We start from the raw sequence: 26,329 nt of genomic DNA, 5'->3' as shown, positions 1-26,329 counted from the left end.
TTAAGAAACACATTTCAATTATTTGCCTCAACTGACCAGAGTCCTCGAATCCTCTACTCTGGGGTCTGTCTGCACCCTCCCTTTCCCAGCTTTTTCCCTTTTGAAAACACTAAAAATAATGTCCTTACATTAATTTTTACTACAACCAATCACCTGCCATGCTTGAAACAGAGACCGCACTCAGAGTGCCCTTAACTCTAATAAACATGAAGTTCACATTTACAAGAAGAATGGGAACCAATGGGTGAAAGCCCATGAACTGAAGGAACACAATGGACACATCACAGGTATTGACTGGGCTCCCAAGAGTGATTGAATTGTAATTTGTAGTACAGACAAAGTCTGGAGTCAGAAAGATGGCTTGTGGAACCAACCCTGGTGATCCTGAGGATTAATCATTCAGTCACCTTTGAGAAATGGTTTCCTCTGGAGAATAAATTTGCTGTAGGTAGCAGGGCTCAACCAATTTCCATGTGTTACTTTGAGTCTGAAAATGACTGGTGGGGGAGCAAACACATAAAAAAGTCAATCTGTTCTACTGTCCTTAGTTTGAACTGGCATCCCAACAACATTTTACTGGATCTTGTGACTTCAAGCGCAGAGTTTTTTCTGTCTACACTAAAGAAGTTGATAAAAAGCCAGTCAGTACTCCATGGGGTACCAAGATGCCTTTTGGTCAACTGATGTCAGAGTTTGGAGGTACTAGAAGTGGTGGTTGGTCCCATGGAGTTAGTTTCTCTACCAGTGGAAATTGCCTTGCTTGGATTAGCCATGATAGTGCTGACGCCTCCAAAAACATGATGGTTCACAGCTGAAAACAGAGTTCCTCCCACTCCTGAGTGTGTTATTTGTCTCTGAGAATAGCATGGTAGCTGCTGCCCATGACTGCTGCCCAATGATGTTTAAGTATGCTGACCGTGTCTCCTTGACCTTTGTCTCCAAATTAGACATTCCAAAACAGGGCATCCAGCGCAACATCTTTGCCACGGAATGCTTCTGCAACATGGACAAGAGAGCCATGACTGAGGATCGCAATACTGCTCTAGACACGTTACACCAAAACAGTATCACCCAAGTTTCCACTTATGAAGTGGGCAAGTGAGACTGCCACAAATTTTGCACCACTGGCATTGATGGAGCAATGACAATTTGGGATTTCAAGACTTTAGAATCTTTGATCCAGGGGCTATGAATTATGTGAAGCTGTATTTCCATTCTCTAGCATGACAGACACTTGAAAAATGCACCTCCAACATTTACATGAAGATAGGAAAGACCCTACCATGAGTCAAAACTGAGAAAATATCCCTTGCAGATGTTTTGTTTTTGGTTGTTGTTTTTTTTAACATAATCAGTGAATGCACTAGTTTAAAACAAAATCTATAGTCATGTCTTTTTGATCAGCTATTTCATTCCATTCCTGACCAAAGCTGCTCTTAGTAAGTAGTTAACCATGGGAAAGTGTCACACTGAACTAAAAGGGGATTTTATGTAAATTGTCTGCTAAATTTTTTTTACACAGAAAAAAAGAAATACATTCCAAATATGTTTTACATGACTTCACATGTATAATCAATATCAAGTTGTTTGTCTCCTCAAGGAGGAGGGAAGGGCAGGAGGGAAGAAGAAAATTTTGAACTCAAAATTTTAAAAAATTATCTAAAAAAAATTTTATATGTAATTGGGAAATATTTAATGAAATAAATAAAAATAATTTAAAAAAAAGAAATATGTCCATGTCACATAGTATGTTAGCAGCAGAGCTGGAAAAAAAAAAGAGGCTAAGGTGAACCTGGAGGTCACATCTTTTGAGCACTCATTGCACCTTGGGTGATTGTAGAACGATTGTACTCTGCAAGGATATTAACCTGCTGTCATTCCATTGGACTACAGTTTAGGGTGGCCAGATTCTTACAGCAAAAATATTAGACATAGAATGTTTGCTTGAGGGACCATGCTAGGAAACTGTGGTTGGTTTGGGATAGAAGATGATAAGGAATGATGGAGGTAGAGTCCTGAAAGAGTTAAAAGCAAGGGGGTCAGATCACAGTAAGAGAAGGTGAGCCATCTTGACATGACTCAACTAATGTACTTACTTGTTAAAACCAGGAGCTAGATAATGTCAGGACCTACACAATCATTTTCTACTTGATAATGGAATGTGGCACATTCAGACATGCTGCCAGGCTATTGGGGGGAAATGGCACTGAGAGTCCAAATACAGGAAAACCCAGTAGAATAGCAGGGCACTCTACTGTTAGGTTCATTCAGAGTGGACACCACCCTTGCTCAGTGCAATGGAAAGAACTAGACCTGGAGTCAGGGGACCTGAGTTCAAAACCTTGTTCCTTTTGGGCAAATCACTTAATCTCTCTGGGCCTCATTTTCCTCATCTGTAAAGTGAATGGGTAGAACTAGATGACTTTTGAGGTCCCCTCTAGTTCTGAATCTATGATCCTGTTCTATGCTCTAAAATAACAAGTACTTTTCCATAGTGTACAGCACAGAACCAGCATGATGGTGACTTTGGGACTAATCAGTTATTTGATTTGATTTTGTTTTTCCCGTTGTGCTGAGTAAGGCTCTTGGAGCACACTAGTAGAAGCAACTTTGGGGCTATAAGATAATTTTCTTTAACTTTACCTGCCTATAGCTTTTGTTCTCAGCTTCTCTGGGGTAGTAACTGCATCACAAACGCTGTTTCTGAGCAAGTTAGCACGAAGGAGAGGACAGCTAGATTTTGCCAGGTTTAGACACCATTCAAGGTTGTCTCTAACTTTGAAACTGAACTTGAGATGCTCTTGGTTCAAGTTGCAGTAAGTGCTAGCAAAAAAAAAAAACCAAAAAACCGTGACCTCCTGGTTCAAGAATAAAGGCTCTAGGGGGTTCCTCACTATCAGGTAGCTCTTATAAAACCTGATTCTGATGAGGCAAGTGTAAGGGAATCTGAGACTGACAGATTGAATATCTCTTGAAACAAATGGGGGGAGGGGGGTTCAAGTTGAAAGAGAAGAGTACTTAGTAAAATGCATTTTGGGTCCCACTCAATCCAAATATTTGAAAAGTAATTGGGAGACATTTTGCTGATCACTGAATACAGCCAAGGTCTTTTCTCCTCCTCATTCCTAAATAAAGAGACTTAAAATGTTTTATTAAGCACTCTGAGGCCAATCCCCCTATTTTAGAGTGTCTCCTACTCTACCCTCTTTGGTAATATCATCTTTTATAGTAAGTATTATCTAGCTATGTAAAGGAGGGGATGGTAGAAGAAAACATCCCTCCCATATCTAGTACTAGCCAGGACAGGAATACTCCTCAAGAGAACATGGATTGAGGGGGTAGCTTCCTATCAGGACCCTCCTGAATCAAAATCTTCACCCCTAACAAGTTATATGGGTCCAGACCTCTTTTATTCATAAATGACTCCTGAACAGGTTTGTAAATGGAAAGTTTTATGATACTTGTGAGTGCTCCCCCACCCCACACCCCAAAGAAGAAGAGGAGAGACTGGTAGTAGAAACCTGTGTTTGACTAGAAATGGTAGGTACAGCCTCCACCAGGGACTTTGGAGTGCTCTCCTCCTTACTGATGAGCTAAAAGGCAACAGCGATGTGAATTGTTATGTGTCTGTTCTCTGCTGAAGGATAGAGCAATAGGGAAGCCTGGGGATGAAAGAGACAGAGAGAGAGAGAAAGAGACAGAGAGAGAGACAGAGAGAGAGAGAGAGAGAGAGAGAGAGAGAGAGAGAGAGAGAGAGACAGATCTACCTATGTCAGCTAGGTGGCAAGGTAGATAGAGTGATAAAGCACCAGGCCTAGAGTCAGGAAGACCTGAGTTCAAATCCAATCTTATGTACTTCCTAGCAATGTGACCCTGGACAATTCACCTAACTTCTATTTGCCACAGTTTCTCCATCTACAAAATGAGGATAATAATAGAACCTACCTCTCATGGTTGTAGTGAGAACCAAATGAGATAATAATTGTAAAGCATTTAGCACAGTGCCTGACACATAGTAGGTGCTTAATAAATATTAGTTATTATATGTGTGGATATATTTTATATATAATACCATATACATATTATAATATGCTAATAATTAACATATTTAATAGCTAACTTTTTTTATTTATCTTTTTTGGGTGAGGCAATTGGGGTTAAGTGACTTGCCCAGGGTCACACAGCTAGTAAGTGTAAAGTGTCTGAGGTCGCATTTGAACTCAGGTCCCTCTGATTCCAAGGCTGGAGCTCTAACCACTGCGCCACCTAGCTGCCCCTATAGCTAACATTTATTAAGCGCCTACTATGTGTCAGGCATTGTACAAGTATATATACAAATACATACACAGGATATACATATATCCTACCCTAGCTTAACTATACTGACTATTCTAACTAAAGTCAGGGAGTCTCATCACCGAACAGGTGATAATTTTTATTTTTGAGTGATAATTTTTATTTTTTAAACAAAAGCAATTCTCAAAGTCCTTTTCAGATTCCTTGTTTGCAAAAAGAGGAGGCTGGTCCTCTAAGCTCTTCTAAAGGTTTCTAAGGGCTTCTAAGGTCCCTTCTAGCTACAAACCTATGATGCTTCCTCATTTTCGAGAGGTTACAGCCTGGATCAGCAGAGGAAACTGATGAACTCACAGAGCCTAGAAACACTGACAAAGTATATATACCCATACATGTGGTTACATAAATCAGTGTCACATACTGGTATAATAGGGATTGGGATTAGACCTGTGATTTCATTGCTACAGGGAGCTTTAGAGTGAAGAAACTCTACTAACGCAGGTTTACACCTTCTTTAAAATGTATAATTGTCTTAGAGTTGCCTGAGGCACTGAGAGGTTGGGTGATTTGCCCCAGCGTCATAGACTTACTATGTGTCAGAGGGGGTCTTCCTGGATGGGAAGCTAGACCTCTATCCACTATGGCTGGCATGTAACCTCTGTAACATAATTAATATGTCATATTCACATAGAATTTTACAATTCACAAAGTACTTTTGTTCTAATAAATATGTAAGGTAGGTAGGATAAAATGCTAAATTGTATAGTATAGATAACTAGGGACTAGGATAGACTCCTATAATTGCTTATCATAATAATAATAATAATAATAATACAGTCAATGCCAGAGTTGAAAAGGAACTCAACAACTATCTAGTTCTATTACCTCATTTTGCTAATAATGAAACTGAGGCACAGAGAAATAAAAAGATATTTCTAAGGTCATGTTGCTGTTTAGTGGTTTTAATCGTGTCCAACTCTTCATGGTTCCATTTGGGGTTTTCTTGGCAAAGATATTGAAGCGGTTTGCCATTTCCTTCTCCAGCTCATTTTATAGTTGAGGAAACTGAGACAAACAGGGTGAAGTGATTTGCCCAGGGTCATACAGCTAGTAAGTGGCCTTGGGGTCACGTTTGAACTCGGGATTTCCTGACTCCAGGCCAGCACTCTATCTACTCTGCTGCCTTGCCTAGGTTATATAAGTTATATATGCATGCATATATAACTTATATGTAAGTGAGTAGCAGAGCCAGAATTAATATTCAAGCCTCTTCATTCCCATTCTGGCACCCTTAGTTCATTATTTCCCAGCCACCATGGTACAGAGGTCACAGATTCTGAGAAACTTACTGAAAAATAATCAGAGAAAAAATATGAAAGAATAGAGAATATTTCTTACTTCAAAAAATCCACTGTTCCATTACATGCCTCTCAATCGATGCAGATCACAGCCTTACTGTATCTTGGCTAATCATAGATCGAGAGCCAGAAGGGACCTCAGAGGTCAGCTAATCTGACCATCTCGTTTACAGATGAGGAAACTGAGGCATAGAACAGCTAAGTGACTTGCTCATGGTCACTCAAGGAGTAAACATCAGAAGCAGGATTTGAACACACATCCTCTGATTCCAGAGACGGTCCTCTTTTCACAGTATAATACTGCCTATTTGATGATTTTCATGAGTTGCTGGGACCAAAACAAAACAAACAAATAAAAACTCACTTCTTGATAGTCACATTTTGGGTGATGAGCTTGGCCAAACTTAGCAAGGCTTGTCTTTGGGTAGCACATACAGAGTCTATTACTGGAACAATACCTAAAGTCTTTCCAAATAAGTAAGATCTACCAGAGTATGGATTCTATTTATTATAAATTTTGAGAACTCAGGGTCATATCTGTTCAATGATGAAGTATTAGGGGAGAGGGAAACTAGAAAATAAATAATAACAAAATAAAATAACCCAAAAAAGTTTCTTTAAACTTCACAGACCAAATCTTACTGCAGTATAATGACAATGATCAAACTACCCTCTTAGTCTTCTCTGGGCAACTAGGCAGTAACACTGAACAGACCAGAGTTCAAATCCAGCCTCAGATATTTACTAGGAATGTGACCCCGGGCAAGTCACTTTGTTTGCCTCAGTTTTCTCATCTGCAAAATGAGCTGGAGAGGGAAATAGTAAACTACTCCTGTATCTTTGCCAAGAAAACTACAAAAGGGATCATGAAAAGTCATACATGATTGAAATGACTGAACAACAAAAGGTCTTCTCTGCAGGCAAAACAATCCTAATTCCCTAACTTTTCTCACAGGACATATTTTCTATTTTCAATCATCTTTGCTTCATCAATTTTTTTAAAAAAACACTTAGTCTCTTCTTCTCTGGGATGGGCATCGCCACCACTACCTCTCCCCACATGTGTACCTCTCCACCTACCAAAAAACATTCTCCTCCAATTTAGTCATCTACTTCCCAGAACTCTATTCTGATTTCCCTCTGCTCTACACCTCTATTCACCTTCTTTCCATCTCTTCTTAGCTGGGCCCCCTCCAGAGGAAATGTTTGGCTTTCCTTCTTTCAAGGAATCCAGGTAAATCTGTGTAATAAAAATGGTAATAATAATATAAGTATAATAAAATCCAAAAAGGTTCACTGATATTGTTCCTCCACTAAGCAGATACAACCGAAAAATATACACAAAGAAAATAAATATGTAAATCTGGAAGAGGAAATGAAACAAATGTGGAGACTGAAGGACATCAAAGTAAAGCCAGCTATCATGTCAAGGACTGGGATAATTATGCACAAATGAGTTAAACATTTTTTAAAGGAGGAACTCATTGGATCAGCTTTGAATGGGACAATTCTGGATACCTGACATGTAACTTGGAGATTTTCCTTTCAATAATAGAGCATTGGAAATCAAACATTTAAAGCCAGAATGAATCTTTGAGACCATCTAGTTAAATCTAATCAAGCCCCTTCATTTGGCAGTTGTGGAAACTGAGGCCCATAAAAGATATGTGACTTGCCTAGAGTCCCATAGGTTCTATTGAAAAAATCAAGATATCTGAACTCAGGTCCTCTAATTCTAAAGTCAGTATTCTTTCCACAATACCTTGGTATCTCTAAATATACTTAACTTAATCCTACAGTTTTACAAATGCAACACAAACCTCAATAGCCTCTCCCCCAGCTGCCATAGTTATTGTTATTGTAATTTTAAGAAAAGCTGTACAACTTTGACATGACATTTAATTGTTATTCTATTAGGAGTCTTCCATGAATAGATTGGCTTTTTTTCTGTTATGGTTGAAAGGAGACTGAGTGAGGTACATAAAAAAAGATGAAGTGAGGGACAGGAAAAAGGAATAAGCATTTATTAAGTGCCTACTGAGTGCTAGGCACTATACTAAGCACTATACAAATATTAGATTATTTAATCCTCACAACAACTTTGTCAGGTAGGTGCTACTCTGATCTTCCTCTTATATTATCAGCACACCATTGCATCTACCCCACTCAGCAGTCCTAACCCCTCTTTAACATTTTTATTTCTCCCAACATTATTTTTAAAACCCACCATTTGTATTGTCCTTAGCTTCCCTCATGCCTGAGTTAATGTTGAGCATTAAGACAGCAGAGTTTTTTGAGTTCTGAATATTTAGCTAATATTGAGCTAGGTGATGGAGTGGATAGTGCTGGACCTGGAGTCAGGAAGACCTGAGTTTAAATCCACCTCAGATACTTACTAGCTGTGTGACTCTGAGCAAGTCACAAAACTTCTGCTTGCCTCAATTTCCTTAACTGTAAAATGGCGATAATAACAGCACCTACCTCTCAAGGTTATCAAACGAGATATTTGTAAAGTGCTTAGTGCCTGGCACATAGTAGGCACTTAAAGATGTTGGACAGCCAGGTAGTGCAGTGGATAGAGGGCCTGAAGTCAGGAAGACCTGAGTTCAAATCTGGTGTCAGACACTTACTTGCTGTGTGACCCTGGGCAAGTCACTTAATCGACCCTTTTTACCTCGGTTTCCTCGTCTATAAATTGATCTAGAGAAGGAAATGGCAAAGAACTCCAGTATCTTTGCCAAGAAAAGCCCAAATGGGGTCACAAAGAGTCAGAGACGACTGAAACAACTGAACAACAACTACAAAATGAATCTTTGTTCCCTTCCTTCTCTCTCTCCTGTCCTGAGTTGTTTTCATCTTCAGTACATACACTTTAAAAAATCTATGTTGGTTCATAAATTCCTACGCTTACCACATCAGTTCCTTATGACAATTCCCATTTTTCATGATTATTGGAATCACTTCCCTTTTTGTCTTCAGAATTTCTTTTGTAAGAGTTTCCCTTTCCTCCTACCCTGACCTCCCCAGTGCAATGTTAGTTCACAGGATTCTACCATTCTTAATCAGAATCCTTTGAAATATGTTTTCCCAAAGCCCAAGTTGCATATCAGACTATGTCTAAGCTTTCATCTCCTCCATCACAAACTCTAGGGATTTTCAACATTTACTTCCTAGCAACCAGATCCTCCCTTTTAGTGAGAAACAGATTCAGAGTTGAATTTCTCTACTTTTTTATTGACAAAAATATCATTAAGGCAAGTCAAAAAGTTATTATCTTCTCTGCTTTTTGACTAAGAGAGAAGTCCAGCAATTTTTTTTTTGGAAAACTGATGACTCTCATCACTAATAAATATATCAGACCTCTATACCAAAATCGTGATCTCTTTCTTGGACTCCTTATCTATTTCCTCTTTCTGGCCAGGTGGTCTATGGTATATTCCAATGATAAAAATTACCTCTGTTTCTCCCTCCACTGATCTTCAACCAAATGTTTTCCATTAGGCTTTTCCTTCTGATTCCTAAATTTCCTCATGTAAGTATACCTCTGTAAATAATGCTATCCCATTTTTTTATCTCTCATTTTATTTTTTAATAAAGTATACTCCTGTCCATCACCACAAGCTAGTCTTGGGTTTCATTCTACTATGTCTCAGTGATACCTATGAGGTTAAATTTGCTATCTTATATTAGGAATTTTAGCTCCTCTTTCTTGTTGCCTAAACATTGGGCATTTGCATAGAAACTTTTGAAGCCATCAGTTTTACTGCTGGTTCTGTCATTATGTTCATAGATTTTTGTCTCCTATGAGCTTCCAGATAGCTCATTATCTATTGCAGCATTTCTCTATGGTGTCTAGCTTGCTTGATGTACATAGGCAGTTTTCTCCTTTTCTCCAATTTATTTTAAAGTCTTTTTTTATTATATTTGCAAGATACCAGAGAAATATATTATTACCATAATATTTTAGATGCACTCCATACCTGGCCTGTATCTGTCATCACTATATTTAAGCATGATCCAGGGTTCCAAATCCCATTCTCAGACACCACTTCCTTAGCCAGCTGTTTATTTCCCAAATCAAGTTTTCTGTTCTTCCTCCTTTGCCTTCAGTGGGAAGCAGTGAAGACAGCACAATTCAATAATCTTTGGCAAGACTTTGTAGGTTCCTTCTGTAAGCATCATTTGTACTGACAAGAATCACCAGAGGTGGGTGGTAGTCATCCATCTTGATAAGTCTTGGAAGGTTCTGTATAATGTTTCAGCTACATACCCCAGGAAGACAACCTCTGTAATGTTTTTTTATCAAGCAGACTGGCTTGACGACCCTAAGCAGGGAGTTACCAACCATCCCCACTCTTCTCTTCTTCCTCTGATCCTTACTGGATGATGACCTCTCACCTGGTCATTTCTATTGCTCTACTCATTGTATCATTTCTTTGACATAAAACATCTGTTCTCTCCTCAGAGCACCTAGCTCCCTCTTCTTCAGGGAGACTCTCAAATGTATTTTTTTAGTTCAAAGTATACAGTTGACCTTTTCCTTCCTTTCCTCCTCTGCCTGATGGAACTTCACTCTCCAAACCCCTGACAAGAGTCAATTTTTCCCTCTCTCATTTCAGATCCTTTCACCCCATTAAAGCTTGGCTTCCATTTCTTTAAAAAGAACACATCATTGTCCCTGATCACCTGGAGTGTGGAAAGTCATATGAGTTCCTTCACCTTCTCTTTTAGGATAGAGAGAAGCCTATAGTCAGAATGGAGATATTAGTTACTTGGCTATGGTAGAAATATAAACATTGTATGTACATTTTAAGACAATGTACTAAAAAATTCTTCCATTCAACATGTTGACTGAGACCTAAGCCTTGTTTTAACTACTCCTGAGTGTTTACACCTTGCCTGTTAAGCACCTTATTGAGACATTTAAAGCCTCATTTATCTTGACTTGCCAACTATCTTTTCATTTTCCTTCATTTTGAATACATTCGATTGTGAGCTCCTGGGGGACAGGGATTGTCTTTTGCCTTTCTTGGTAACCCCAGTGCTCAGCACATAGGAAGTGCTTAATAAATGCTTATTGACTGAGAGAAAATCCTGCAGCATGATATAGTGGAAAGAACACTGTTTCTGGAGTCAGTGGATCTAGACTCAAATGTCACTAGTGATACCTACTATGCGATATGAACCTGGGCAAGTCAGAGCCTCTCTGGGTCTTTTTCCTCATATGTGAAATAAAGGAGTTGGCCTAAATGGTCTCAGACATCCTTTTAAATACTAGCTAGATCTATGATCCTTGAATTTCTCCCTTTAGTTCCTTCCTCACTAATCTTCCTTCTTTTCCTTTACTCTGCTCTCACTGATGATAGGAGAAAATATAAATAAGGATTATCAGGAGACAAAAAGAATCTAAAGGTCAAAAATGTAAGAGGATCCCCAAAGGTCAAGATAATGAAAGAAGGAAGAATTGGATTTATATTTTATGAACTGGTCATGCTGCCCTATGAGTGATTCAATATCTATTGTTGTTCAGTCATTTTCAGTCATACCCACCTCTTCATGACCCTACTAGGGTTTTCTTGGCAAAGGTACTAGAGCAGTTCACCATTTCCTTCTCCCACTGATTTTACAGATGAGGAAATTGAAGCAAACAGTGTTAAGTGACTTGCCCAAAGTCACACAGCTAATAAGTATCTGACGCCAGATTTGAACTCAGGAAGATGAGTCTTTCTGACTCTAGGTCTGGCAATCTATCCACTGTGCCACCCAGCTGCATGGTCTAAGTGAATCAATATCTATTGGGGGGATGGTAACACAGTGAGAAGTCACTCAGAAGGGAAATAGAGACATGGAATAGCTTGAATTGTTTCATCCACTGAGGAAAACACCTAAACACCATAGAATTATGTTATTGTTGTTGTTGTTGTTGTTGTTTTTTAAGTGACTGAACTGTTTATAGTATACCCTTTAAAGGATCTCACTGTTCAGCCAATAATGTATCAATGTACTTGTGAAAATTATTGTTTTTTAAAGGTACTGATAAAGGAGCATAAACAAGAGTTTTACATAGGACTAGGATCATAGGTCCAATGAGGCAGCTAAGTGGCACAGAGATTAGAGCACTGGGCCTGAAGTCAGGAAGACCTGAGTTTAAATCTGTCCTCAGTCACACATTAGCTCTGTAACCCTAGGCCAGACACTTAATCTCTGTCTTCATCAATTTCTTCAATAGTAAAATGTGTATAATAATAGTACCTACCTCACAGGATTTTCTGAGGATCAAATAAAGTAATATTTTTAATGTTTGGCACATAGTAGGTGCTCAACATACGCTTGTTTCCTTCCTGCTTTCTAAGATCTAGAGCTTAAGCAGAGGTTCCCAAAGTGGGAGATTCTGCCTCCTGGGGGTGCTAGAATGATCCAGGGGGGCAGTAGTAGCCTTTGGTGCAACTGGAGAGCGTTGAACAAAAATAAGGGGGCAGTGGAAGTACAAGGAAAGAAAAGATAAGAAAATTTTGAAAAACCATTCATACATGTTTCATCTATTATGTAACAGAGTTAAAGTCATAGTGATTACATTATTTTCCAAATAAACACACAAAATGCAAGTTATAATGGATCAGTGGTCAAGTCTGCCAACAGGTCTTAACAAGCAAGTGTTGGCAGGTAAGTGTGTCACACATTGCTGGGAAGTCCAGCATGCATCGTCAGGAATATGTGGATGTAATGACTTGATTACAATACAATACTATATGGTTATATGATGCAATATTGTGTCATCAAAATTTCAATGCTGGAAAAAATCACAAATATATAATAAATTATTAAATTTTAAGATGCATCATTTTTAAAAAAATATTTTATATTTTTTTAAATGAAGCAAATTTCAAAAAAAACATTAAAGGGTTAAAGAAAGTAGATTTCGGGGGGGCAGTGAGTAATTTTTTTTTAAAGAGGGCAGTAGACCAAATAAGTTTGGGAACCTCTGGCTGCCCTATGAGTGATTCAATATCTATTGTTGTTCAGTCATTTTCAGTCATAACCACCTCTTCATGACCCTACTAGGGTTTTCTTGGCAAAGGTACTAGAGCGGTTCACCATTTCCTTCTCCCACTGATTTTACAGATGAGGAAATTGAAGCAAACAGTGTTAAGTGACTTGCCCAAAGTCACACAGCTAATAAGTATCTGATGCCAGATTTGAACTCAGGAAGATGAGTTTTTCTGACTCTAGGTCTGGCAGTCTATCTACTGTGCCACCCAGCTGCATGGTCTAAGTGAAGTCTAAGATGCCATAAAATCCAACTTCCTGTTTTGCAGATGAGGAAACTGAATTCTAAGGAAGTTGAGTGACTTGCCCAGTACCAAAATAGTAAGGGTCAGAGGTAGGATCTGAACTCTGCACACTAACAGTATTGGCACAAACAGGTTGCATCTACAACTCACATGTGGAGATTTGGTAATTGCTTAGAAATCTACTCTATAAAGTTAGCCAGCCTGGATAGTTGAGACCTAAGGAATCCATCGAATTTGTGGCTGTACAGATACAAGTTATTTCTACATGATATCACCATCTGCAGTCAGTCAAAAGTTCTCCAAGTGGGCACGATACATGAGAGTGGGAGTATAACCACAGCTTTCATTCCAGATGGTAGTTTAACACCTGGTGTCAAACAAGCCAATTGGCTCCAAGAAACAGTGGCCCTATTGAGACACCTTCTGTGTCTTTCCCAAGGGCCAAATGCTGATAAAGCCTCAGAAACAGGCCCCTCCCTCTCTAGATTCTGATCGACATAAATCTGCTTTTTGATTCTCGACCCACAAAAGAGACTCCGATAAATCAGCTGCCATAAGGAAAGCTTGTCCTCCTGAAAGGGTCTAACCAGAATCAGATTTGCTACACGCAGAACAAGCTCACACAGACATGGGAGATGGGAGAGGCCAATTCCCTAAAAACTGAGTCCTAGTAAATCAGCTTTCTACTTTCATATCAGGTGTCTTCACTAAGAGAAACTTCTAGCAGGTATGGCAGGTGGCCATTGTGAATTCCGACCAGGAAAATTCCCAGCATTTCACTGGCCTTTTTAGCTCTCGATATCTTGGCATCCCATGTATTCACTGGCCACAGCTCTGTGATTTTAGCAGCCAGCCATCCCTCAGTGGGTCTGCCAGTGAGTGAAAACCCCTGATCATCATTCCCTATCTACACACTAAAGCCAAGTCAAGCCCCGAATAATCAGTAGCCTTATCTCTAAATTTTGGCTTCAAGAAATGAGACAGACTAATAAGTGAAACTGCTTCCAGATGCAAAAACAAAGAAAAGCAGAAGAAGCCCCTTCTGATTTAAAGAAACAAAACAAAAGGCAGAAAACAAGGTCAAACAGCAGTGGTATAGTGAAACTACCCCAAGACTTACAGTCAGAAGACCAGATGGCAATCCTAGCTCTAACTTTTACTAGCTGTGTGACCTTGGACAAATCATTTCACCTCTCTGGACCTCAATTTCCAGATCTGTAAAATAAAGATAATAATAACTACACCAGAGGAATCAAAAGACCTCTGTTCAAATCCTGGTTCTGCTTCTCCCTCCCCATATGTGTTTGGACAAATCACTTACCCAATCTGGGCTTAACCCAACTGTAAAATCAGGGGATTGGACAAAGGGACATCTAAGGTCCTTTCCAGCCCTAAATCTACAATTCTCTGGTCCTAGGAACTGCCTTATGGGGCTGCAGCAAGGACCAAATGAGATATTTGAAAAGCATTTTTCTAAGCCATAAATGTCAGTGAGATGGCCCAATTAGATGCATGCATGAGAACAAAACCAGATGAATTGCCTCATCAATCTTAACAGGCAATTTATCAAACCATTTGATTCGGCAAAATGCCCCCATTTTTGAATACCAAAGGGTGGATTTGGTTACCCTATGGCAAACTGAAATGACCAATGGATTTTTTCTTCTCCAGGGGAAAAGAAATAACTACATTATAGACCCAGGCAGAGATCCCACCTCCATCGCTTTCATCTCCCACTGGCCAGAAAATGATATCCTTTTCTTGAGGATGAAGAGCTTACTTCTCTGACTTAGCCGGACCATCTCCTTGCCTGCCTGGACAGTGTTTAGTGAGTCTAATTAGCAGGAGGAGAAGCACTGAGAAGCTTCAACAATGAGTCGTACAGAATGGAAGGACGCCTGTTCAATGCCCCACATGGCTCCAAAGGGCCATTCAGAGAAGCAGACGTTGTTACTGAAGGACCGATCCCACACTGATGTGCAAGCAGGCCCCTTTCGAGATCAGTGATCCATGCAGCTCCAGCGGTAATGGGATCAGATCCTTAATGCCGAAAACCTGCACCTGTTAGGCCCAGAACAATGAGTCATTCTGAAGACGGCGGCTGCTCCAACTTGCTCTTTTCCAGATCGGTGAAAAGAATCTTTCCCTTTCTCTCAGAACTTGGTGATCACTAGGCAAAGTACTCTGACGCTATTTGCAAAACAGCCTACAAGCTGTGAAAATGATGCTATTATAGATGTAATGCCACAGACCCGCTAGCCTCCCATTTGGAGAATAATAGGTGGTAATCATATCTTCTTTCCATTTCAGTGGGATGTAAATTAAACACATGTGAATGCATTGCGTGGGAGTGTGCATGAATAAATTCACACACACACACAGTGGATTTTTAATAGATGGTATATGAATCTATACAGTCATTATAATAAACAAAAGCCCTGAACTAGGAGTTTGAAGGCTTAGATTTGAATCTTATTTCTACATGGAAAGTGCTTTGCAAACTTTAAAGTGCTATATAAAGATCATCTACTATTGTTTTTACTACCACCATGCATTACTCATGTGACTTTGGACAATTCATTCAATTTCTCTTAATTTCTCCATATAGAAAGAAAGGAGATTGGGGTCAATGATCTCTAAGATTTAACTCTAACATTTTACTCAATTATTTTATAGAGCAAAGGTTCTTAACTTTTGGGGTGTCATGGACCCCTTTGGCAGCCTGCTGACGCCTATGTGACCTTTCTCAGAATGATGTTTCTAAATGCATAAATAAATCACTTTGGATTATAAATGAAATAAATTATATTGAAATGCATTTATCAAAATGTATGCACACGCACGTTTAAGTTCATGGGCCCCAGGTTAAGAATGTCTAGTACTGAATAAGATCTAAAGAGGTCATTTCTTTCATCCTAATCCTTCTAGGCAGAATTGCATCCATCTTTTAAGTCATAAGATCATATATTTAGAGCTAAAAGGGATCTTAGAGTAGATTTTTTAATGCACAATATATGAGGTTATCTAGTCCCATCATTTTCTTCTCTTTTCTTTTTTCTTCTTTAAAAAAAAAAAAGACAGGCTCCTTATTTTCTCAGGCTAGAAGTGGAGGGGCTATTCACATTGTTTGATGTGTTCCACTCCTAACCTGGGGCAGTTCCATCCTGCTCTGCCCCCTGGGGACTCATCATATCAAACTTAGTATGGACATCAGATCATCATGGCATATTGAAGGGCTTTTGACCCACTAGCCTCAGCCTCCCCAGTAGTATAGATTATATGTGCTACCAGCTTTCTTTCTTTTTTTTTCAAACCAAAATATGTGCACTAAGGCCCAGAAAAGTTGTGAGTTTCCCAGTCATTCAGATAGGAAGTAGCTGAGACAGAATATGACCCTTCAAAGCTACAATTTTTTTCTTTCCTTTTGTGTGTGTGTGTGTGTGTGTTTTCAATTGTCTTTTTAATGTGAATTTAATAAATATCCATATGAACATTTCAATACACAAAGGGGAGAAGGAGATTATATATGAATCTGTGAATTTCTGTTAGGCACATCTTTCAGCTTGAGGCTTCTTTGCGTAATTCAAATTTAAGTTATTCAGATAATGCTCTGCTCATCAGTCCCTCTCTGAACATCCCTCTGCTCTTTCCTGCTTGGTTTTTCTCATGATTCATCTTTTTTTTCTTTTCTTTTTTTTTTTTTTTGTCGGCATTACTATCACTGTTCCCACTCCCTCCTAACACTTCCCACTTTAAAAAAAGGGCAAGGAAAATGTAATAAATAAGCATAGTCATGCAAAACATATTATACATTGGCTGTGTCTGAAAATTCATGTCTCATTCTGCATCTCTAGCCCATCGCATTTCTGCCCAGAGGTGGGCAGTAGGAGTCGTTACCCATTTCTGGATTTGTAATTGCTCAGTGTTGACCTCAGCTCTTCAGTCTTTCCCAGTGGCTTTTTGTTAGTGCTGGCACTATGGTATAAACAGTTCTGGTTCTACTTCCTTTACTCTGCTTCCGTTCACACAAGTCCTCCTAGGTTTCTCTGAATCTGGTCCTTTCATCGTTTCTTATAATGCAAGAATATTCCATTCCATTCACGTTCCCATGATTTCCTAAGCCGTTCCCCAATTGACAGGCACCCACTTTGTTTCTAGTTTTTTGCCACAGCAAAATGTGCCGCTATGAATATTTTACATATGTGTGTTTATATGTATTATGCATGTATACACACATATATACATATGTGTATTGTGTGTATATTTGACATTGAGTTGTTTCAGCCCTGTCTGACTCGTTGTGACCCCACTTGGATTTTCTTGGCAAAGATACTAGAGTCATTTGCCATTTCCTTCCCCAGCTCATGAGGAACTGAGGCAAACTAGGGGATTAAGTGACTTGCCCAGGGTCACACAGCTAGTAAGTGTCTGAGGCAAGATTTGAACCCACGAAGATGAGTCTTCCTGACTCCAGTCCTAGCACTCTATCCACTGTGCCGCCTAGTTGCTGATATACATATGCACATATATGTGTACATGTGTGTAGATATGCATATATAAACATATACCGTGTGTGTACATATGTGTGCAAATGTGTGTGTATCCACAAGGCCTCTTTGCACAGTTATCATGTTGCCTCTCTAGCTGACCTAATTCCTTGTTTCTAGGCAGATAAATGTAGAAAACTTCCAACCCAAATGCCTGAACAAATGGTTCCACAACATCCTTCCATAAGCTGCTTTAACACGATGGTTACCCTCCGAACCAAGATTTTTTTTCTTATGTTTAACTAAAGTATCTCACTATAATTTAATGCCACATTTTCCTTTTCTATCTAATATGGAGAAGATCTGCATTCTCCCCATAATCACAGAATTTGTTAGTCAATAAATATTTATTAAGCACTTTCTATGGACCAGGCACTGTGCTAAACACAAGGGGTACAAAAAGAGGCAAAAGATGGTTCCTGCCCTTAAGGAGCTCACAATCTAATGAGGGAGACAAGCAAGCGAGTAAGTACAAACAAACTACATACAAGATAAATAGGAAATAATTTGAAAAAGGAAAGCCCAAGAGTTAAGAGGAAGTGGGGAAGGCTTCCTGTTGAAGATGGAATCATAGGACTTAGAGCCAGAAGGGAACTTACAGATCATGTGACATACCCCAAACGTACAGAGAAGGAAATCAAGGTCCAGAGAGGGTGACATCCTCAAAGTCACACAGCTTGTAAGGGCAAAACCAGGATTCAAGCCTGGGTCCTTTGGCTCCAAACCTCCAATACGAATATACTTTATAGATATGAATAGTTCTAGCTTTCAAATTTTTCTTCTCTAAGCTAATCAATCATAGGACCTATTTTTCATCCTTTTAATGATTTTTAATGCTTCTCCAAAACTTCTCCAGCTTCTTCCCAGAGATCGGATCTGAAAACAATACTCTAATGATCATTGTTGAATGAGTACATAATGGAAGAATCCCAGACAGGATGAAAAAGAATTCTATTTCCAGTAGCCTCCAAAAAAGTAAGGAAATTCTTCAGCTTCCTTCCAGTGTGAAAGAAACTTTATTATTATACAATTATTTTTCAATCTTAATTTAAATCCTTTGACTCTGCTATTTAAGCAGGTGCTTTCTTGTTCAGACTCTTGTAAAAATGGAGGCCTATGGCCCTCCTCATAAATCAGACCCTTTCAAAGATGAGAAGAACCATAGGGACTTTAACCTTCTCTACTTCAGGACAAATAATCCCAAATTAATCATTCTAATCAGTTGATTCCTCCTGATAGAAGCCTACACAAGTGAGTAAGCAGAAATTAGAACCCCTGGGAGGGTTCCAGAATTTACCTATACACAATTCCTGCTTTTTTTCTATTTTTCATACAGAATACTAGAATTGTGGTTGACTTAAAGATGACTATGTCCAAACAAGGCCATATTGAGTAGGAAGCATGGTACAGAAGGATGAGCACTGATTACACAATCAGAGGACCTTGGTTTCACTCCTGCCTTTAACATCTACTACCTGTGTGACTTTGGAAAAGATCTTAAATCTCTCTGTGCCTCTTTCCCCATCTGTAAGAATGAGGGGAGATGGCTCATGTGACCTTTTATGGCTTTAGACCTAGGATCCTATTATCTCCCTACCCTCCAAATTAGCCAGATCCACTTAGCAACCACTAATATATTCATAAGATACAAACTGACTAATTTTTCTCTTTTCCACTCATTTCTCTGGCATCAGGTAGGCCCAATATCTTCTTTTTCATACAACTGTTTTTAAGGCAAATTGAAGATAAAGCAAGTAGTGGTATCCAATATTTAGGTAGAGGTGTTAATAACCACTATGTCCCTACAAAATAATGCCAGGTTAGTGGTATTTCTTCCCTTTTCACAGACATATCAGATGGAAATCCTGTGTTGAGATTCCCCCATGCTAATGGCATGTAGTAAATAATTAGCCATAGCTTAAGATACTGAGGTTGTACTTTTTATGACCACATCAGATGCATTATAAAACTATTGGAGAATTATTTAGTTATACAACTGGAGCCTGAAGAGAAAGTATAAAAGCAAAAGGGGAGAATGTTAGGTTAGGGTGAGAAGGCCAGGTGCCCACATTTCAAAGAAATTATCTCATTTGGGAAATAAGGTTTCCATAATATTTGAGTAGATCTTTGGGGAGAGTGGGCTCAAACTCAATAAGCAAATGCAGTCAAAGGGTAAACTGACAGCTTTTGGTTACCTGAGTGCTTTTCTCCCTTTAAGGAATCAAATTCTTCTTCAGTGTTGCTCTCTGTTGATGTCCTTCTAGATTTCCAAAACTGCCATTCCTCCTGTATGTCTAATTTGTCCCTAATGCACCTGTCTCTCAGCTCCTCATGCAGCTGTTGCTGCTTTAATGAGACTGCTATGGGCTTTGGTGGATACTGCTAAGGATGCTGATGGGATTTTCCAAAGTTCACAAGATCATTGACTACCTGGTCAATTAGAAGGGTTGGGGAGAAGAAGGGAGGGAGAGGCAGAAGAAAAAAAAAAGAAAGAAAATTCTTTTCTCTCCCCAAAGACAAGTCCTTCTCAGGATTTCGTCACTTCTAGATTCAACCACCATCTGACTGGCCTGCTTCTGGAAAGCATAACTACAAACTGGCCTACCTGGTTTTACATAGGCCCAAAGGTTTGTTTGATTCTTTCAGCCTATCACAATATATTTCCTGCACAGTATCATCTGTTTGTTCCAATGACCCTTCCAAATTGATTTGGACATATTGATTGAATGATTAAGGACATATTCACACCTAGTTTTATTAATTGATTGAATCAAGATGCCTGGGCCATCTGGAATTACTGGGGTGGGGTACATGTACTTCTTCTTGTAGCTTTTTTTAAAATCTGTGAATGTGTTGGAAGTGCTTAGTATTGAACTGGAACCAGGAAGACCTCAGTTCAAATCCAGCTTCAAGTACTTATAGGCTGTCTGATTCCAAAATTTTATCTTTTGAATTTGCTTCCATCTCTTGCTTTTGGTTAAAAATACATCTCCTACCCATAGCTGAGTAGGTATATGATATGCTTCTCTTCTAATTTTCTAATAGTATAATCTTTAATATTAAAGTCACATATCCATTTATTATACATTGTAGAATACAAAGTAAGGTATTGGTATAAGCCTAAATTTCTGCCAGATTACTTTCCAGTTTTCCCAACAGTTTTTACAAAATAGAGAGTTCTTTCCTGAGTAATTTATGTTTTTTGGTCTATAGGTTATTGAGTTCCATTGTTTTTGATTCTATCTTATCTAGTCTGTTTCTTTGTTCTGTCTCTCTGTTTTTTAATCAATATCACATGATTTTGATGGCTGCTGCTTTATAATTTAGTTTGAGGTCTACTGAAGTGCTATTCCTTCTTCATCCATACCTCTTTTCATCATTTCCTTTGATTTCCTAGATCTTTTATTATTCCAAATGAATTTTTTTTTACTATTTTATAAATTTCTGTCAATAATCACTTTTATAATTTGACTGGCATAGCATTAAAATTATAAATTAACTTGGTAGTAGTGTCTTTGGCCCAACCCAGTCATGAGCATTGAATATTCTTCCATTTATTTAAGTTGTTCTCCATCTCTTTAAAGAACACTTTGTTACTGATTCTATACAAGTCTCTTACGTGTTTTGGTAGATTTGATTCCACAGAGATTTTATGCATTTTGTGATTATTTGGAATGAGACACATTGATTACTTCTAAAAGCAAAATGTGTCAGGAGAACAAGGCCATCAACTATTCAATCCAATCCATTTCAACAAATATTTGTTATGTACCCATTGTATGAAGATCATTGTATTAGGCAGTAGGGAAGATAAAAAAATTAAATAACTCATGGAGCTTATTGTCTTATGGAGGGAAATGACAATCTGATGAAATTAAAACAATCAGTTAGACATCTGGATGTTTTGCCTTAATGATGCCAAATATCTGGATGTTCTCTGAACTCAGATATTAGGAAACATGTTGATCCATCCTCTTTCACTATCTGCTTTTCCATTGACCATGTAGCTATTGTTATCATTGTTATTAATAATAATAGCCCATATTTATGCAGCTCTGTACAAAGTGTTTTATAGATATTATTTTGTTTAATCTGAACAACAGCCCTGTAAAAGTAGGTAGCAGAGTGTAGTAGAAAAAGCCTAGGAATCCAAAGACCTAAGTCAGAATCCCAGTTCCAACACCTCCTAGGACCATGACCTTGGGAAAGTAACAACCTCACTATGCCTCAGCATCTTCACTATTAAATAAAAATATGAAGTGAGTGCTTGCTGGCTCTCTCTCTTTCTCTCTCTTTGAGCCAGGTAGGCTACATCTGGCACTTAGGGCACTAGGAGATAACCATGAGGGTTTGAGATATCTCTCCTCTACTTGCCATCAGCTTCAGCCCACACCAGCTGTATTTCTCTCCCATTTTTAAGTGAATAGCACTATACTAGCAGTACAATCCATACTCAGGAATACCAGAATGCCAAGGGAGATTCTACTCCTTCTATACTGGGGATGATTAATGCTGCATTGGCTACAAACACAACTCCAGAACACTGGGATGCTAAGATGCTCGGAGGACTTTTTGAATTCACATTATCAGAGACTCCACTCATTTCTGTCACTGTGCTATCAAGAGCACTGAGGCAACAAGGTTGAGGTTGAAGCCCACAGGCCTCTTCAGCAAATCAGTCTCTTCTTCAACTAGAATGTCCAGACAGGCACCTCTCCTAGGCACCACCTGAAGCACGTCAGACCCCCATGATGGAAAATAATACTTGCATAAGGACAAAAGGCTTGTTAGATTATATTGAATTGGATTGGATTGAATCATATTCTATTCCAACAAGGTCTCATATTCCCATGCACCCATCTTGCCCCATGCTTATACATTTGGCACATTAGTCTCCCCTGTAAAATGAGAAGGTTGAACCAGATGACCTCCAAAGGGCCTTCCATCTCTAAATCTATGACTCTTTGATCCTACAATAGGCAGAGTGATGGAGCGAATAGAACACTGACTTCTAAGGCAAGAAGACTATAGTTTGAGCTTCACCTCTGACAAATACTGGGCAAATCATTTAACTTTGGTGCCCAGACAACTCCTTTGGACTATAAGTCAGAGAGCAAGTATTGATTTGCATTGGAAACAAGAGTTTCATCACTAGAAGTCCTGCTATCCCCTCTGGCCTTGTTCTCCATAAGCACATTTCATTGAATTTGCCCAAGGCATAGATAGTTATAATTAGTTATGGCTCTACCTTTGGGTTACCCTTGCCTCCTGCCTCTTACATCCAATCAGCTATCAAGTCCTGTCAATCAGAATTGTAGAAGGGATGTTATTTCACATTACTACCCCTCACACACTATGTACTAGACAAACTAGCCTACTTGGTGTTCCTCAAATGTGACATCCATTTTAGTTTTTGTCTTGATCCTTTACTGCAAACTCCATAAGAACAAGGACTACAGGAGAAGCTAGGTGGCGCAGTGGATAAGAGCACCAGCCCTAAAGTCAGGAGGACCTGAGTTCAAATCCGGTCTCAGACCAAACACTTGACACTTACTAGCTGTGTGACCCTAGGCAAGTCACTTAGCCCCAATTGCCTAAAAAAAAGAAAAAAGAAAAGAAAAAAGAATAAGGACTACAGTTTATTTCATCTTTGTATTCTCTGCCTCCCAATCAGCAAAGAATACCTCATATAATGGACATTAATCAATCTTTATTGAATGAATGTTTATTCCCATTTTTGAGGTAGAAACACTAAGGCTTAGAAAGATGAAGAGAATATGCCCAAGGTCACACAGATGGTTATTAGCAGATGCAGGTCTGAAACTTGAGTTTTCTGATTTTAAGTCCCATGCACTTTCTGTCATATCACACTGCCTGTGGAAAAAAAACTTACATCTTTCTCTCTCTCTCTCTGTCTCTGTCTCTGTCTCTCTCTCTTCCCCCCCCTTCCATTCATCTGTATGTCTCTTTTTCTGTTTCTCTGTCTCTGTCTCTCCATGTTTCTATTTCTCTCCGTCTCTTTCTGTCTCTGTGTCTCTCTGTTGCTCTCTCTCTCTCTCTCTCTTCCCCAGGGGCAAGAAAGCAGTTGGCTATTTCCAGAGGAGACACCAGGCTAAAAGGGTCTATTTCCCATCATTGGAGCAGACTGTTTCATGATTGTCTCTTTTAGTCCAAGAGATGATTGAAGACCGATAACTTTTTTACTTACTTGGCAAAGCATAAATCCTTCACAGAGGGGATCTATTGTCAGGCCATCTTGACCACTTCAAAAGCCTAGTACTGTACCTGCAATTGAATGCTGCTTAGTGTATGTGAAATGATAGGTGAGCACTGAGGTGGTGAGTGAACCTTTCCAGCCCTTCATTGGTTGCCCTATCCCTGCTGGGAGAAAATGAGTCTCTGCTTTGGATCAAGAGAAACACAATTACCTTCTTATCCATTTTCAAACAGCCTCTTTCCTTGCAAATCTTTCTTAATAAAAATAGCTTATCTTTATTTACCAGGTAGCCCTTGTCGCCTTTGAGATGCCAGAAGGCCCAAAAAGGGAAGCAGAGAAAATAAGTATTTTGTACAAAATCACAAGGAGACATAAACATATAAAGGTGTCCTTCTCCTAAGAGGACACTGACTTGTTACAGGTCAGTTCAGGGTTGGCTTTTTTCTCTTCTTTTTTTAAGTGAACTCTGTTCTACTTAGGACTCAGATGAGTTGCTAGGTAGAGAATTCAACCTCTGTGTTCTATTTCTCCTTCTATAATCTGGAAAAATAACAGATTCTGAGGGTTCCAAGGGTTTAAAGGTCATCGAATCCAGCCCCTGCCTTTAGGCAGGATTACCCCTATAAACTGTTCTGAAAATATCAGTTAAAATGGATTATACAAATAGAATGTTGTTTATAAACGAGTGGGAAAAAATGAAGTTCAGACATTAAGACTTTCTTTGTCTTATAAAATGCCTGATGACTTTCATATCATTTTACTATCCCCAACACCAACCTTTCCAGGTTTACAGTCCCCATTCAGAACAGCTGGCCATCCATATTTTATTTAATCAATTCTTTGAAGTGACCCAGATTGCATTTCAGAATGCTCTGGAATGCATAAACTGTAGACATGTGTAAAAGTATATTAAAGGATGTAGCAAGTTAAGACCAATAGTCTACAGGTCTGTGTGGTTGGTACAATTTTAAAAAGAGAAGAGTCTGGTTTGGGTCTGTTTCAGTTCTTTTATCAAGAGAGGTAAGCTCCATCATAATGTGATTCCACATTCTCTCTACCATAATTCCTTCTGGTGTGATGGTATGCATTAAACATTTCATAGATGCTTTTTCATTCAATGTAGTAACATTCACTTTGTGAACCAAAAGAATAATCATTTTCATAGACTGATGTTGTTGTTTTTTAATCTCATGTGAATTGTTTCTACATTTACAGGTGTGTGGGTAAAATCTGATCACAGAGAATAAGTCTCTGACTTGTTGCCCTTTGTTCCAAGTGGAGTTTAAAACATCAAGAAAGTATGGAACAGGATTTGACAAGAAATCTTCTCTCAAAACTTTTGCATCATTTTGTTTCTACCATTTTTTTATTTGGTCCACTGGTATGGAAATTCTGCCCACTGATACAGATCAAATATCAACTCTTATGTAACATTATCTTAAAGAACTGAATAAGGAACAGAAAGATCAAGTGAATTTCCCTGGGTCACGCAGCCATTGTGTCAGAAGAAAGACTTGAACCTGAATTTTCCTGCATTTTGTGACCTCAGAGTTTGTTAGTCCTCTCCTCAATTATTTTTTATTTACTTTGTATATATTTTATACTTAAGTATCTGTGTAGGTCTAGTCAGAAAAGTCTTTGAAACAGGGAGCTCTATCATGATATATAGAGTTGACCTTCTTTCACTTGGAAAGTCCCATCTCAGTCCCCAACAAGGCAAAAACATTAGACTGTTCTTTTCTTGCCTCCACAACACATGTGAGTTCTAATAACTTCTTTCCCCCTCCCTTTTGTTGATATTTATCGAACATGACTTTTCTTGCTTGGATAAAAGCAAAAGATTGGTGGACAGTAGTTAGGAAACAAAAAAAGAAGACAGAACTACTCAAATCCTATTTTCTCTACCAATGAGTTTCCTCTTTGAACTGGGAAGTACTGAACAAAAATAGTTAATGGAATTGAAACTCAAGATAAGTGAAGAGATGGTAAAAGCACACTTAGTACCCCTCAAAGAATTCAAGTCACCTGGCTCAAATGAAAAGACTAGACTACTTAAACGAATGGTGAGGACATAGTATATATAATTTCAGCAAGTTATTTGACAAAGTCTCTCAAGATATTCTTGTAAACAAGATGAAAAGATGTGACCAAGATCAGTGGTATCAAACTCAAATAAAAACAGAAGCCACTAAAATATACACAAAGATCCCTATGGGCTACATACTAACTTCAAAAACCACAAATAAACATTATCTATGTTTATTGTATTTTATTTACTTCGTTAAATATGGGAAATATTTTAAATTTACATTTAATTGCACTTTAATCTGGTTCTGGAAGCATTTGGGGGTGTAGAGGGCAGTGATTTGACCTAAGTGCTGCATATTTGACACTTCTGGCCCAGATGATAGTACAGTTAAGTGAATTCAGAATTAGTTGATTAACTGGACCCAAGTAGTGCTGTTCAGTGCTAACCTGGAAGGAGTTCTTCATTGGACTGACCAAAGATATGTCCTTGGATTTATACTTCTTGATATTTTTATCAGTGACTTAGATGAAGGCATAAATTATATATTTTTCTTTGTTTTCAATAGAGTGAAGCTGGATTGAATAGTTGATCTA

The 26,329-nt window shown here is 38.6% G+C and overlaps 1 long non-coding RNA gene and 1 pseudogene across 2 annotated transcripts in view; one reads left to right on the top strand and one right to left on the bottom strand.

Annotated features, from left to right (window-relative positions):
* LOC114050185 overlaps positions 1-26,329 on the bottom strand; it is a 161,137-nt gene that overhangs the window by 27,367 nt on the left and 107,441 nt on the right. The gene's annotated exons all lie outside the window — the stretch shown is intronic.
* Positions 119-1,226, top strand: LOC114050184 (annotated as a pseudogene).

Source organism: Vombatus ursinus, unplaced genomic scaffold (genome assembly GCF_900497805.2).
Source record: "Vombatus ursinus unplaced genomic scaffold, bare-nosed wombat genome assembly UNPS02014798.1, whole genome shotgun sequence".
Lineage (NCBI taxonomy): Eukaryota > Metazoa > Chordata > Mammalia > Diprotodontia > Vombatidae > Vombatus > Vombatus ursinus.
The sequence above is the reverse complement of the archived record's forward strand: the minus strand, read 5'-3'. Positions and strand labels throughout refer to the sequence as shown.